The 15,828-nt window shown below is 38.5% G+C and overlaps 1 pseudogene across 1 annotated transcript in view; it reads right to left on the bottom strand.

Annotated features, from left to right (window-relative positions):
• The window catches only part of LOC149225161 (protein-tyrosine sulfotransferase-like), a 300,574-nt pseudogene that overhangs the window by 256,825 nt on the left and 27,921 nt on the right, over positions 1-15,828 (bottom strand). Inside the window, exons 4-6 of the transcript XR_016248251.1 lie at positions 13,741-13,770; positions 13,332-13,547; positions 11,996-12,067 (exon numbers count right to left, since the gene is read on the bottom strand). The product of XR_016248251.1 is annotated as a protein-tyrosine sulfotransferase-like (transcript). The remainder of the gene's footprint in view (positions 1-11,995; positions 12,068-13,331; positions 13,548-13,740; positions 13,771-15,828) is intronic.

Below are 15,828 nucleotides of genomic sequence, written 5' to 3'. Positions count from 1 at the left end.
TTCTGCCAATGTCGAGATGCCTCCACTCCGATTGTTAGTGCAACTACACAACTGATCCGGACTTCTTGGCTAGAAATCCTCGATAGCAACTCCCTCCTCCTTGATCTTGCCCTATTAGGTACTATTCTAACTACAGTACCCCCACCAGCTTCACTCTGCAACTTACCCACAGCCTCCTAAGCTTCAGCAGACTGAAGGTTAGAGCTTCTAGGCTCTGTGCAATCTCGCACCAGCAAAATCCATACCTCCTAGCCACGAGCGTCAATCCTTCCTAACTGAGAAAGATGACCGAGCACTGCATAGGTCGAGTCTGCTCCCCTCTGCCACTGCGTTGATCCTCTTCCCGACTCAACCTTGATGACGCAGGCACTGTGTCACCCCTTCCTTGTCGCTTCTCTTCTAGGAACAACTTTTGTCACTCGGGGACAGCTGTTTTCTGCTGCTGCTGCTCTACTCGACTGATGTCCTCAGTTCTCCTGTGATCTGCAACCACGCTCCGATACCATGTTGGAATTTCTATTTCTAACTGTTAGAAACCATTCATGTATTTTTCTGATTTATTTCTATCTACTTGTTCTGATTAATTAACAAGTTATTTACCATATAAATATTGAAAATAAATACAAGTACATGCTCAACACAATATAGATCATCAATTGAAGGAAACAAAAAACAAGCACACAAGTGACACCGTTGTTTTTGGACCAATGTCCCCAGAAAAACGTAATGCGGGAAAACCGGTGCAGCTATATAAGGGTTTTATTATTATACAGTTTCTGAAGATAATCTGGGTGCCAAAACCGGCTCACCCAACAGAGAATAATCTCGGCAGTAGTACCTCTCTACTCGGAAGCAGATATTTCGGCTGAAACCCCGGAAAAACACTCCGACAACTCCCAGCTCCAATCTGCCCCACGGAAACCCCAGCGTCAGCCCTTTCTGGCCCAACATCACCCTCACTTGCCCTGCGTCAACCTCTGGAGGCCCTACATCACCCACGCTGGCTCTCTGAGGCACTGTGCAGCTCTTGGCTGCATCTCCGTGAGCCCTGGCTAGCTCTACGTGAACCTCTGGCTGGCTCTGCGTCCCTCTCTCCCGGCTTCTGCGCTGATCCTCCTGGTACTATCTCTACCTCTCTGCTTCTGTATTCACTACCCCTCAGCTGCAACTCTGATCACTCTTTCGACTTCCTTAGCAAACCTTGCCCCAGAAAATCGAAATCTTGATCAACTCGGTGTGTTCTCCAAGTGACCCTCAGGCCTCCTCTTATACTTTTCTCGTTGACAAATCAATGGCCAAGATTAAGTCCCTAATCAACAGCTAAGATTAGATCTAACTTGATCCGTAACTTTTGGACCATTCTAACACAGTTTTATATTAATTAATATTTTATTTTCCCTAAGTTTAGACTTAGGGACTCCATTAAAAATATAATTATTTTAATATCTCCCAAACTGTTTAGAATTTGCCCAAACCCTTTCTGGGTATTGGAGATCTCATGTGCCTTAGCCTCTCCACCAATTTTTGTGGCTAGAGCACATCCGATGCTACCCCAAATCAACAACTCGACCTCATTTCAAGAGCAAAATTCGGACAAGGAAATCTGAAGCTAGAAAAAGTGCGAAAAAGACAAGGAAGGAGCCTCATCACCAAGCGAAGAAAGGAAGAAGTCAACTGAGCCAATTTCTAATCTATTGTAGGGTTACTCTCTTCCACACATGGGAGATTACAGTGCTCTCTACTGCAGGAAAGAACCGAATTTTTACGGTTACCTTGTGAAGGCAGATTTTGAAAGGAATCAAGTGAATCTTCAAGTCAAGTTGAAGAATTCTAGTGTCCATATCAAGCGAAGCAAGTTAAAGGCAAAGTCTCTCAAGTACAGAATCTAGGGTTTTTGAATTAGGTCCGAAAAGTTGTAGATCTATCCCAAAGGACCAAAATCTTGAAGGGTAGCCAAGAAGGAGGAAAAGGAAAGAATTTTGACTATCGTTGACTCAAGGACGAAGATGAAGCTTTGTGTCTTAGTCTTGTAATGGCAAATAGGTCAAGGGTCTTGGTCTTGGTATTCATCAATTGAAGTCTCTATAAAAAGAAGAATTTGTTTGGGTTTTCCTCTCAATTGGGAGAGGTTTTGGCCTTGCCTGATGCCCTACATTCTGTGTCTTTTGTCTCTTTATTGTTTATGCATTGGGAGTGTAACAACCCCCGGTTAAACGTTCATGTAATAAAAGTTAATAAAGGCAAAATAAGACCATGGTTAAGGGACACTTATCCCAAGTTGAATGTTGTGCAAAGATATCCTAGTGGGCATCACATGTTGTGTTTATAGCTAAAGGGAAATTGGAAAAGGCCCTAAAAAGGCAAAAAGGTATTTTTGGCATTTTATTTATGAAAATAAGGAAAAATAGGAGAAAAGGGAGGTGAAAGGTCACAGGTTGCATGTGAGGAGGAAATTGAAGGAAAATAATGGAAAATTGAAGAAATTAGAGGCATGAATAATAAAAAGACCTCAAAGCATCAGTTGGTAGCTTTTTGGTCGCCTTTTGTCAATTTATTTTCAAAATTAGTCTCAAAAAGGAGAAGAGCACCAAGAGGAAGAGAAGATCAAACAAAGCAAAGGAAGGAAAGCAAGCAAAGAAAGGACAAGGAAAGCAAAGATCAAGTAAGGAAAGGTTTGTTCAAGCAACTTCAACAGGAATACTTGCAGGGAACGGATTGCATGTATGATTTCCTAGCTGGTTTTGACATGCATGGTATGTGCATGTTGGTATTTTGTTCTCTTGTTGTCGGTGGAATGGTTTTGTCGGGTTTTGACAGTGGTTTTCACCCTTGCCTTGCCATTTCTGAATAGCCCTGGTGTCATGGGATTGTTTTTAGTTTTGAACTTTGGAATTGTCGGATGGTTTCGGAATCCGGGGTGAAGGTGGTCTCAGGAAAAATCCCAAAAGGCCTAGGAATCCCTTGACAGGTAATGGAGGGATACACGATAAAGCATGAGCGTGGAGACAGGAAAATTTCTCAAGGATGGTGAAGGAATCCAGAGGCATTCCAAGCTCGGTTTGGTTCTGTGATCTTGGGACCAGTGTAGGTAAGATCACAGTATGGTGAGGGTGGAGGTGGTTTAAGCTCTGGATTCCCTTGGTTGTTTATGGATTGATTTATCCATAAGATCCCACATTCATGCTTGGAATATGGCACGGGGGTGACTGGCTAAAAGAAAGATTTGGTTCAGCCATGTCTATGGTCAGGTGGTTCGTGGAAGTGTCGAACCTAGTTGGCTCTTGCCTATGTTTAATGAAAGTTAAATTCTCATGCTTTGATTGGTAAATGTATTTGTTATTATGTGGCTTTAATGGTTGTTCTCTTATTGATATTGATATGGTTATATGTTGGTTATACGCATGGTTATATGACATTTCTCAGTCATGGCTCTTTTCATGTTTTTACTGGTAACTGAAAGAATAATGGATACAAGACCTAATTGATGTTCAAACATCTAATGTGAGAAAGTGGTGACCCTCCTTGTTAAGTTTCAGATGAGTTTTCAGTCCCTTATATTCAGACTTGCATTCATGACTTGTAGGTTGCATATCTACCAAGTCAAGCCTAGTCCTGGTGTCAGTTTTTGGTTTACAAGCATTGTCCTAGTGTCAATTTTTGGTTTACAAGCATTGTCCTTATGTATTTTATGAATTCTGGAAGTCACATGGATTTTTGAGCAAAGGCTTAGCCCCATCCCTGGAAAATAGCCTTAAATTCTGCAATCACTGGCACAACACTGGCAGGAAAAGTCCACAGTCGCACTCATACAGGCTCATGGGAGCGACTAGGACCCACAATCGCATGGATGCCTTGGCAAGGGGGTGATTGGGGGTGAAACTCAGGGAAAAGATGAGTTGTCTCAGGGGATGGACTCTTGGAGGGGTTGGGATTCTCCTAGAGGGTCTGCAGCATCTGAGGGAAGTCAGTAAGGTCTGTTATGTCAACTCCATTTCCTTAAGGTCACCTAGGAGGTTGAGTCTTGTCATAGTAGCCCCTCATCTCATGTTTACCCCGAGTAAGTCGATGAAAGTGGGTAGATATGAAGGGAGGTGTGGTTACAGGTAGTTGCTTGATGAAGAACACAATAATAATCTAAGTAAAGAGAATATCCTAGTCTAAAGAAGTAAAAAGCATTCACAAGCAGTTATCATAAGAAGAGAAATCACCTAACCTTGATGCCCTAGATTTCTCAACATGGTATCAAATCTAAGGTGAAAAAGTCAAGGAAGGGCATCTTATCGAGGGACACTCAAGGATCAAATCTCGAGAAATACATCAAATCAAATCTAAGAAGATCATCTTGGAGTCAAGATCTACAAAGAAGTATCAAAACCCTAGATCGAACAAGAAGCCTACACCAGCAACAGTCTTGGGACCCTCAAGTCATCTCAAGAGACCACAAAGACCCTACTCAAGTTGAAGGACTTATAAATCAAGTTTCTTACTAGAGAACCAAGATCAAGGACGTTGTCATCATCTTCAGAAGTTTGAAGGCAATTTCCTCTCGTTGAAACAAGGACCTTACCATTGTAGAAGATCATCCAAGAAGCATCAAAAAGTTATCATTGATCATCATCAACAAGGGCATCACCATCAAAGGATCTAAAGTGATCTCCCTCTTTGTAGGATCAAGGATCATTCATGAAGAGAACTATCTTCATCAAGGAGAAGCTCTCTATTAACTATATCAACATCAAAATTCAAGGAGAAAACAAATGGAAGAAGCATCTTCACAAGTAAGTATATTTATGTCTGAATCAGTCAAAATGTCTTTTTGCAAGGAAAGCAACAAATTGGTTGGGGCTTCAAACTATCTTGCATGGAAGAAAAGGACAGAGTTGAATCTCACTGAAAATGAGGTCATGGATCATGTCAAAGGATCTATCACCAAACCAACAAAAGAAGATGCTCAAGCACTTACAAAGTTTATGAAAGGGGAAGTGAGGGCTCAATTATATTCCACAGATTAGCAATCACATGTACATAAAGTAAAGTGCAGATAGAACATTAAACGATCGACAGAAAACAAGCCAAGACAAGAGACACAAGATGTGGCGACTAGCCAGGGACAAACCCCACAATGTGTGGGGAAACCCTTTAATCAAATCTTCTTTTATCTTCAATAATTCAGCAGAGAGAAATAGTACAATAAATCTGATTTATATCAGCAGTAGCAAACCCTAGATCAGCAGCATCAGCATTAACGGCTTCATCATCAAAACTAGGGCAGTCGATATCTCACAAACCGACCGTCGGATCGGCTTGATTCCACCACCAAAAGTTGCAGCCTTCAGAGGAGGTTCAAATGAACCTACAGCACAGATCAGAAGAGGAGGTTTGATGGTCCACGCTGGTCAAACTTTGGATCTACAGTTGCAACTTCAGTTTCAGCAGCTTCCTTCAAACTAGGGCAGTCGATATCTCGCAAACCGTCCGTCGGATCGACTTGATTCCACCACCAAAAGTTGCAGCCTTCAGAGGAGGTTCAGATGAACCTACAGCACAGTTCAGAAGAGGAGGTTTGATGGTCAACACTGGTCAAAGTTTGGATCTGCAGTTGCAGCTTCAGTTTCAACAACTTCCGGCTTCACATGTGTGAGAGAGAGACCCTTTTCTGCGCAGTAGAGAAGAGACTCTTTTTTGCGCAGTAGAGAGAGATGTGATGAGATGAGTGAGTCCAAATGAGGAAAAGTCCTCCTATATTTATACACAACGTTGGTGTTTGAATAGATGCAACTGTTGGGCTTCTATGCCTACATGAGTTGTAGGTCGGCTTGATAATAATTCCATAATCAAAATAAATTCATATCTCCATGAATACTTATCGGAATCGGATGATCTTTATATCAATCCTACACCTCTCGACGAGGGGAATCTAATAAAAATATTATCAGCCATGAATAAGATGACCCACATGAAGTTGAACTATTTCGGTTGTTTTGGTGCTTATCTTGTTGGAAATGTGTTGTAATGGTTGTCATTGTTGTCTCATCCTTGTGGACTATTCTGCAGGATACTAGACATGGTTTTCCTTACTCATCGATTATAAAGACCATTGCATCAGTGGTGGACTATTCCACTAGATGTCAGACATGCCTTTCTGGTTTGTGTGTCTCATCCTGTGTGGTACTATTACCTCTCACTTAGAGACTCACTTTTCTCCCCCCTTTTTGCAGTTAGAGAACCTAGACACAGTTGCGCTGCCCACTCACCTTGTTATTCAAAGAAACCATTGCATCACTCTCCTATGCTGACAGCTAAAGCCAAGACAGATCTTTGAGGATTTGACAACCAGGCCTTTATACTGGATGATGGGACTCCTACACCAAGCGGTGTGAGGTCTAATTGGGACTTCATATCGGGGAAATCCCATTGGTTGACAGATTTTCAGCACCATCAACAGAACCTTACAATGAAGATTCCATCAAAGAATCTTGAGGATCTTGCATATATTAACTTTGACAAATGTATGATGAGCCATGTCCTAGATGACTTCTTCCTTTTTCCATGAGGTTTCCAAGAGATATATCCTACATAGTTGGCTACCATAGGTTTTGTTCCAAACATCCTTCATGTTGCCTATGACACGAGCTCTTCTAATGCTTCTATCATGATGCCATACTCTAATATGATGCATCCTATCTTATTTATAATGCTTCCTATCCATAATTTTACACAGCATAAGAGTACCTAATAATGAAGGAGATTATCTCAGTCATAGTAGAGATCTCTTACTTCCTCCTTCTTAGGCTTCTTCGTCTCGGGTTCTTCCACTTCTTCGGTAATATGGGCTTCCTCCTTATTTCTCTTGTTATTGTCCCTTTTAAGTTTAGGACAATCTCTTCTATAGTGCCCATATTCTTGAGATCCATAGCACTGAACTTTAGCCATGTTCTTCTTTTTTCTTTTGAGGACCAAATTTACCAAACTTCCCTTTTCGTTTTGTCACTGTTTGACCCCTTTCACTTGATCCTTTATCACTTTCTCCCTTCAACTTGTTTTCTTCTGCCTTGCATAGAGACCACAAGTTGTTGAATGGGATAGCTTCCTCTTCCTTACGAGCATTAGATACTAGGTTACCTTGTTCATCAGTCAATGCATTTAGAATGATGGAAATCATTTCTTTATCAGATATCATCTCTCCTAGATCTTGCAGTTGAGTTCTTATTTGAGATGCTTTTGAGAGATATGAAGATATCCCTTCATCCTTTGATACCTTCAATTATATAGATCAGATCTAAGTGATATGATCTTTCTTATTGCACTTTCAGAGAATAGTTCTACCAGCTTATCATATATCTCTTTTGATGTCTCCAGCTCGGCTATATAGGGAATGAGGGGATATTTGATAGATTCATTAAGAATCTTTTGAGCCCTTAGATCCTTTTCCATGTATTCAGATAGTGCTTTATCTTCAAATGGTTTGGAGACCTTTCCATGGACATGATCAATGACTTTATATACTTCGAGGACTATGTATATCCTTCTTTTCCATGCAAGGAAGTTCGATGGCCCAACAAGCTTATAGTTCTCCTTGCAACATGAAGTCATTTTACTAGATTAGATTATAGAAGAAAAAGGTACTTACTTGTTAAGTGAAGATAGAATCTTCAACTTGATCCCTTTGTTGATGATGATTGATTAAGATATCTTAATGCTTCTCGGATGGTCTTCTTTTAAGGATAAGGAGATCCTTGCTTCAATAAGGGGGAGTCTGCCTTGGAACCTTTAGAAGATGATGACAATGTCTTTAGCCTTCAAGATACTTTAGTTTCTTTGATGGTGAATGAGTACAGATTAGAAATGCTTCTAGGGTTTCGACTTTTTCCCTGCTTCTTCCTTGATGATGATTCCAAGACTCTTGCTGAAGTCGATTTCTTCGATCTAGGGTTATGGTATGATGTGGATCTTGAACTTTCGCTTTGGTATTCTTTGTCTCAATTTGATCCCTTTCTTGAAACTCGATCCTTGTGTGTCTCCTTGATTAGATGCCCCTCCTCGATTTTAGCACCTTAGCTCTGATACCATGTTGAGAAATCTAGGGCATCAATAGATATTGATTTCTCTACTTATGATAATTGCTTGTGATAGACTTTTGATTTCTTGATTATGACCTTCTCTTATTGAGTTATTATTGTGTTCTTTTCATCAAGACAATTATCAAATCATGAACAATAAGGAGACAAGAGCACGGTATATAGGCTTGTAAGCCAGGGCCAAAACCTCTCACTGTTTGAGAGGAAAACCTAAACGAAATTCTTCTTATAGATCTTCAATTGGCGAATACCAAGACCATGACAAAGACCCTTGACACTAGAGTCCTCCCTAGACCAAGTCATCGTCTTCCTCTCCAATATTGTTCTTCCTCTTCTCCATCTCGGCTTCCTTTAGACTTTCGGCCTCTTCCTGTAGGTCTGCAATCCCTCTTCTTGATCACAGAAACCCTAGATCAAATTTGTTCCTTGAATAGTTTCTTCAAGAGGGAGAACCTTTCTCTATCTTACTCGGCTTACTTCAGCGAAGATTTCTATCAAAACAAGAATACTTCTAGGTGACAGCAATCTTCGATCCTCCCTTACCAACTTCGAGCATGTTATCTTCCCACGTGTGACGATATACTATGCCCAAAACAGTCCTTAATGATGCCTCTCTCCTTCGCTAACCTTCCTTCGTTCCTCATTGGCTTGGAGGCTTCTTCTAAGATGTATTACGCACTTCTTATTGGAGATTTGCTTCATCGAATTGCTTGCCTTCAAATGAGGTCCTGTATGGGTATATATACTTGTTTGTCCATGTCCTTTAGGTCGAAATGCTCTCTGGAGTAGGCCGACTTCTCCTTTCTAGAATAATCCTTCCATTATAGGCCGACTAGGGTGATGGCTAGTGACAAGGTCTTGTAGGGTTACTTACAAAGACAAATATGACTCTTTACAATGTGTAACATGTCTTCATTACATGACAATGACTCTTTAGACTTTTATGTTAGGTCCCTGTTGGTTGCATAACATTTTATGACTAGATGACAATATTCCTAGGGGCTCTCAATGGGAGCCTTAACTAAAAATAAAATCTCTTTCTCATGAAACCCATGGTGCAAGCATTATAATAATTTATTTTTCTTCTTTTCATCTCTTACATAAAATCACAATTACATGTCATTATGCAGATAGAACCTAGTTACACTTTTCGACAATAAAGAAGTCCTGTAAAATGTAGACTCCTTGACAAAGAAGAAAAATTCATGACATCAAAGGAAGGAGTTCTACAAGCAGTTGGTTGTCCCATGATCTCCACCTAGAGAGTTGTTGGAAGCAAGTCCCTGGTCAAGAGGGAGCTTGGGTACATTCCTTTATGGAATGGGTTGGTCATCCCTGGTTAAGAGGGAGTGACAGTTGTGGTTCTCTATCTCATGTGTCATGCACTAGACCAGGACTAACAGCCATAAGTCTTAGTGAAGGCCATGAGGAGAGAGATAGACACATCATTCTTGTCTTCACTTGGGAAGACAAAATGGAGGATTGGGTAAACATCTAGCATCTGATACTCTTTGAGGATGAGTTAGGGCATCCAAGATAAGAGTAGTCGTAGAGGATCGATATTCTTTGAGGACTGGGAATCCAAGATAAGAATAGTCTTGGTGGAACACACCCTGAGAACCCTGGGGGGTATGTTCCGATAGAGACAATGATGAGGGTGTCTATACATCATTGGTCTCACCAGCATTGTGCTCTGATCTTGTGGAGAGGCAGAGTTGTTAGTCAAGTCCTTGCTATGTGACAATGTTGAGTTGATATGATGCTATACAGATGGATTACCAGTCTGACTCTTCTTATGAGAATTCTTCAAATTGAGAATGTCCAAGTACCTTGTATGGATTATGAATACCTCCCTAGTTAAAAGGGAGTGTTGAAAAGTATAACTAAGTTCGGTCTCCATTATGACATGTATAATTGTGATTTTATGTAATTAATGTAATGAAGAAAAATAAAATCATTTTTGTAATGCTTGTCTCATGGGTTTCATAAGCAAGGAATTTTATTTTTAGATAAGGCTCCCATTGTGAGCCCTTAGGATTGGTCATAAAGTCAAATTGAGTCAATGTCATGTATGAAGGACCCTTCTTGGGCATATTACATATGTATGTGAGTCATTGAAAGAGTCAAAAGACCCTCCAAGACCAAGCACAAATATCCCTTAAAGTCAGTGTACAAAAAAGAGGACAAGATGATCTCCAAAAGGCATGTCGGCCTAGTCTCCAAATCAATTTGGCTTATTTACATGAGCAAACCACTATAAATAGGCAGCTCGACCTCATTTCAAGAGCAAAATTCGAACAAGGAAATCTGAAGCTATAAAAGGTGCAAAAAAGACAAGGAAGGAGCCTCATCACGGAGCGAAGAAAGGAAGAAGTCAACCGAGCCAATTTCTGATCTGTCTTAGGGTTACTCTCTTCCACACATGCGAGATTACAGTGCTATCTACTGCAGGAAAGAGCCAAAGTTTTACAGTTACCTTGTGAAGGCAGATTTGGAAAGGAATCAAGTGAATCTTCAAGCCGAGTTGAAGAAGTCTAGTCTCCATATCAAGCTAAGGAAGTTGAAGGCAAAGATCTCTCAAGTACAGAATCTAGGGTTTCTGAATTAGAGCCGAAAAGTTGCAGATCTATCCCAAAGGACTGAAATCTTGAAGGGTAGCCGAGGAGGAAAAGGCAAGAATTTTTACTATCGTTGACTCAAGGAAGAAGAGGAAGCTTTGTGTCTTGGTCTTGGAGTGGCAAATAGGTCAAGGGTCTTGGTCTTGGTATTCGTCAATTGAAGTCTCTATAAGAAAAATTCGTTTGGTTTTTCCTCTCAATTGGGAGAGGTTTTGGCCCTCGCTGATGGCCTACATTATGTGTCTCTTGTCTCTTTATTGTTTATGCATTGGTAGTTGTTTGATGAAGAACACAATAATAATCTAAGTAAAGAGAATATCCTAATCTATAAGAAAAATTCGTTTGGTTTTTCCTCTCAATTGGGAAAGGTTTTGGCCCTGGCTGATGGCCTACATTATGTGTCTCTTGTCTCTTTATTGTTTATGCATTGGTAGTTGTTTGAAGAAGAACACAATAATAATCTAAGTAAAGAGAATATCCTAATCTAAAGAAGTATAAAGCATTCACAAGCAGTTATCATAAGAAGAGAAAATACCTAATCTTGATGCCCTAGATTTCTCAAAAGTTTGGCCAAGTCTACTTTGTTGGTCAGTGATTGACTACAAGATCTAGGTGTGTCTCTTGTTGAACTAAACAATTTCTCTAAGGAAAAGGTTGTTGGGTTTTCCCCATGTACGTTTTCCCAAGGTAAATGTTTGTGTTCTTGTTTGGCTGTCCCTTTACCATCTTTCTGGCATTTAGTTTCTACTGTTATGATTTTCTGTGTAATTGCTTTATGATGAATATGAATGCAAGAAAAGAGTAACTAAAGAAAACATAAGTAATTATCAGTTTAGAAGATCCTATCAAAAATCAACAGAAGTTACCCATCCAACAACAATGTTTATATCCTCTGGCTGTGGAAGTGGGTCCAACTCCCTCAAAGGTATGTCTTCATTGTCAAATGTTGTTGGCTGAGTCTCCAGAACCCACTCTGACATGAGATTGATTTTATTTTAAAAGAAAATAAGATTAAGTGGTCTCCATCATTAGCTGAATGGTTCCATATGGAACCAGCCAGTTTGGTAAGGAACCGGCTGGTTTTGGCAATTATGGCCAGTTCCATATCAAACAGCGGGCTCTAGTGCAACTTTGTATTGCTTGCTAATTTGAAAGCTCTAGGTTTTCCATATCATAGCAGTTAATAATAACTCCTGCCTGTTTTGACAGACAGATTAACCAACAATCATCTTTATCTATTGAATATTCTTTCACATACTGATAATACTGCTTTAAGTAAATGAGCATATGAAATCTTACCTTGGATCAAACCGAAGTTTGTCATAGGACCGTGGGCACTCCTGATTGTGATGATACAGGTTTCGCAAAAAGCTGCAAGAAGCAACAAACCTTGATGTTTAGAGCTCAAACAACTTTATGCCACTACTATGATCTAGTATCTTTTATTTTTATTGAGGAGAGCATTGACAGCTTACATTCACAGGCTTGACATACAGCTGTACACATACAGCTAAATGAACATTCATTATTTTCACAGAACCCCAGAATCAAAATCCATTGGAGACATCTAGAGAGGGTGCTGGTGCAGGTGTGGGTACTGGTGCAAGATAACGCATAAGGGTTCAAAAATATAGTGCCTTTATCAAGATTAAAGTTACCAGACAGAAATAACCAAAGAGTGAGGATTGACTAGTTATCCCAAAAAACTCACGAGTTAAATCAGGAAACTTCAAATAAAAACACTAAATCTCAGGATAAAAGATATTTTGCATTCATAGTTAGCCTTGCAACGCTTAGATAATGCAGATTTTCAATAATAACTCATCTCAAAATACAAAGATGATATTATATACTGTAAAAGACCTCTGGATGGTTGACAGGTCTGCTGGTTGTCTGCTGCGATAGCAAGTTAGAAAAGCAAGCAAAATAATTGATCCTTTTCTCTTTCTGTCTTGCATACACAAACCACCTAGCAAATCAGACTTCCAAGTAAATTTGCCTTGTGATAAAAGAGAATCTGAGTCATACTCATGAGCCAAAATCACGAATATCACTAGAGCAGAATCCGTCTTGGAAAGACTAACTCAACTCAGTTTCCTCAAGGAGTGGAGTCAAACTCGGGAATCAGCTCTGGCCCCGAAGAGTCTAGTAATACTGGATTCAATATTAAGCAACTGATAACCCTGATCATCGCTCCTCTATATAAATTAGCAATTGCAAATTAACATCCGTTTGCCACCTGTTAAAGGGTGATTTGGAAATTGCGCTACTAGTGAAATTTTAAGCAAATAGACCATAATCATGGAAAATTTGTAAACAGTTGGTGTGGATCTCCCAAGCCGCAGAAAGAATGCGAGTGCCCAATAAGTATAGAGTTACGATTCAGCCCTTAACTTTACCAGCTCAAAATCACAATTCTACATGAAGAATGCATTCAACGGCAGTTTTTCTTTTTTTTTCATTTTGCTAAAAAGGGAGGCAAACTAGTTGTCACCTTGCAGGTAAGAGAAGCCATCATGATTATCTATCAAACATCCTAGAGACGCATGACAACTCTAATACCTGGCAGATTTTATTTGCTATGGACATTCCAAAATACAAATAATAATAAAAATGTATAATTATAACAACTCACCAGTGAAAATATGTCCTGCCCCCAGTCCTTGGAACATGGAGGAAAAACAGTAAGTCCTTTAATAGCTCCCTCTCCTGCTCTGTTCCTCCTTCGAGTTCATGTAATGATTCATCAGCCCATGTCTTAACAATGGCTCTGCAGTTCTCATAATCATCATAATTCCTGGCAGCCAATACACTCTTCCCTGCAACAGATACTGATAGGAGGCGAAGGTTTCATTCATTTTCGGCAGAATGCCCGTGTCAAAAAAACAAAGAGGAAAAAATTGCAAAAGCTATCCAGAACAAAATAAAAATAAAAGGCAAGTTTCGAAAAATTTGAAAATGAGTTCCAGAGATGTAGGTAAAAGGCAAGTTTCGAAGAATTTGAAATGAGTTCCAGAGATGCAGGGGATTAAAGATCAGCTCACCTGTTAATACAAACAGCAGTACACTGAGAGCTGAAAAATTCATGGAGAAAAATATAAAGAAATAAAAAAGAAGAAAAAATAACTTTGCGCAATAGGTCTGACAAGGATTTTGCAGAGCGTTTAACCCTTTCGATATTGAAGTCAGGACTTCTGCGCATCAAGAACCATCGAATTCGCTGCAGCCTGCGTTGTCCAAAATTTCGCTTCTTATAAATTTCGCGTTGAAATAAGACAATGATCGCAGCAGGCCGCTTTTCGCTCCCCACTTTCCACCTCTGACGTGGCGGTATTGCCACTGTGGAATCCGACGTGGAATGAATGTCAAATAAGGGATTTTGGGGGAACGGAAAATCATTTTAGTTAATATTTAATTGTAAGCTAGGGATCTTAGGTCAATGGTTGATTGAAGGGGAACAATATTCTAGTAGACGGCTTTTCGGTCTCACAGTGGGTCCCACAGGAGGGACACACCCTCATGGAGGTATTTAAGGTCTTGTTTTTTTCTAAAAAGGAAAAATCAAGAGTTAAATCAAGAGTCAAAAATACCATTAATGTGAACAAAATACAAAATCATAAACATAAAAGAATCTCATCAGAATTATAACAATATTGGTAAATCTAAGAGTAAAATATTTTTATTAAAGAGTTGTTTTTAATCTGATTTTTTGGTGTTGGAATTTGGCAGAAAAATTTAAGGAGAAATCTTGATTTGTCTTATTTAAACGTTTTTATTGTATATAGATTCACCGTTTTGAAAAACTTTGAGGGCATTTTTATCGGGCAGGGGTTACCCATCACGCTTGTTATTTCAATATACTTTTGTCGAATTTTAGAGAAATTAGACGCGAAATATCCCTAGAAAAATTTCCAAAAGATCTCATTAAAACAACTTAGTTAAGGTCTAATTCTCATCAACTTCGTTGTCGAATAGTGCGCGAAAAAGGCAAAAGAAGTGTGGGAGGAAAGAGTACGCATTTTTTGTTCTTTTAGTTTAGAATGTGAGGCCTTCAAAGACCACAGGGAAAATTATGCGGATATGCTCGCAACTAGCTCTTAGGATAATCTATTTAGCAAGAGGTCTCTCGAAACCCGGGGAGTATTTATTTTGAAGCTTCAAAAAAAATCGAATACATCACACAAATAAAGAAACAATTTGTCTTATAAACTATTTTTAACCAAACTTTAAAATAATTTATTTATTTTTTATTTATTTTTATTAATAATGTAGTAAAATTAAAAATTAGTAAAAATATAAAACTTTAAAAAAATAGAAACAATTGGTCCTCTCATTAACCAAAAGTTAAAATAATTTATTTATTTTTTATTTTTTTTATTAATAATGTGGTATAATTAAAAATAAGTGAAAATATAAAAGCCATTAAAAAATTTATTCACGTGTAACATAAAAATATGTCATTATTACACTTACCATCAAGATTATGAAAAAATTATTGAGTAAAACATACAGCAATATATTGTTTAGAGGAATGGTTTTAAATACGATATTGAATCATAATTATTGATGATAGTTCTAGAGTAAGTGGGTATTAATTATTGAAGATAGTTTTGGAGTGAGTGGGTAAAATATTAGATTGCTTCGGAACATTAATGATCATTAATGATATTTTGGAGGAGTAAGTGGGTATTATTGCATTGGTGTGGAAAATTGTATTTTGTTTTTTACATTGATAAAGATTTTTTTATTTTTTATATTGATAATGATGCTGCAACAGAATTTTTTATAAATTATTTATGTGTTATAATTATTATTTAAATTTATTTTAATTATAGATTTATTAAGTTTCGAAATTGAAATTTTTCAGATGTAAATTTTTTTAGAGGGAAAAGAGATTTGATTTTTTATTTTTGGTAGATTCAGAGTTATGATGGATGTAGACTAGTTTTAATTATTAATTTTATTTTTTATTTTTTAATCAATCTTTTAGAGTGAAAAGAGATTTGATCTCTCTCATTGTTTGGTAAATTCATAGTTAAGATAGATCTAGGTTGGCTATTTTTATTTTTATGTACTTTGAGCGAGTCAAAATGTTTAAGTAACAAAAAGGACATTACAACATCTCTTCCATA

This window comes from Pinus tabuliformis, chromosome J (genome assembly GCF_031772625.1).
Source record: "Pinus tabuliformis cultivar Carrire ecotype Pingquan chromosome J, CPIR1, whole genome shotgun sequence".
In the NCBI taxonomy this organism is placed as follows: domain Eukaryota; kingdom Viridiplantae; phylum Streptophyta; class Pinopsida; order Pinales; family Pinaceae; genus Pinus; species Pinus tabuliformis.
This window is presented reverse-complemented; position numbering and strand designations above follow the sequence as displayed.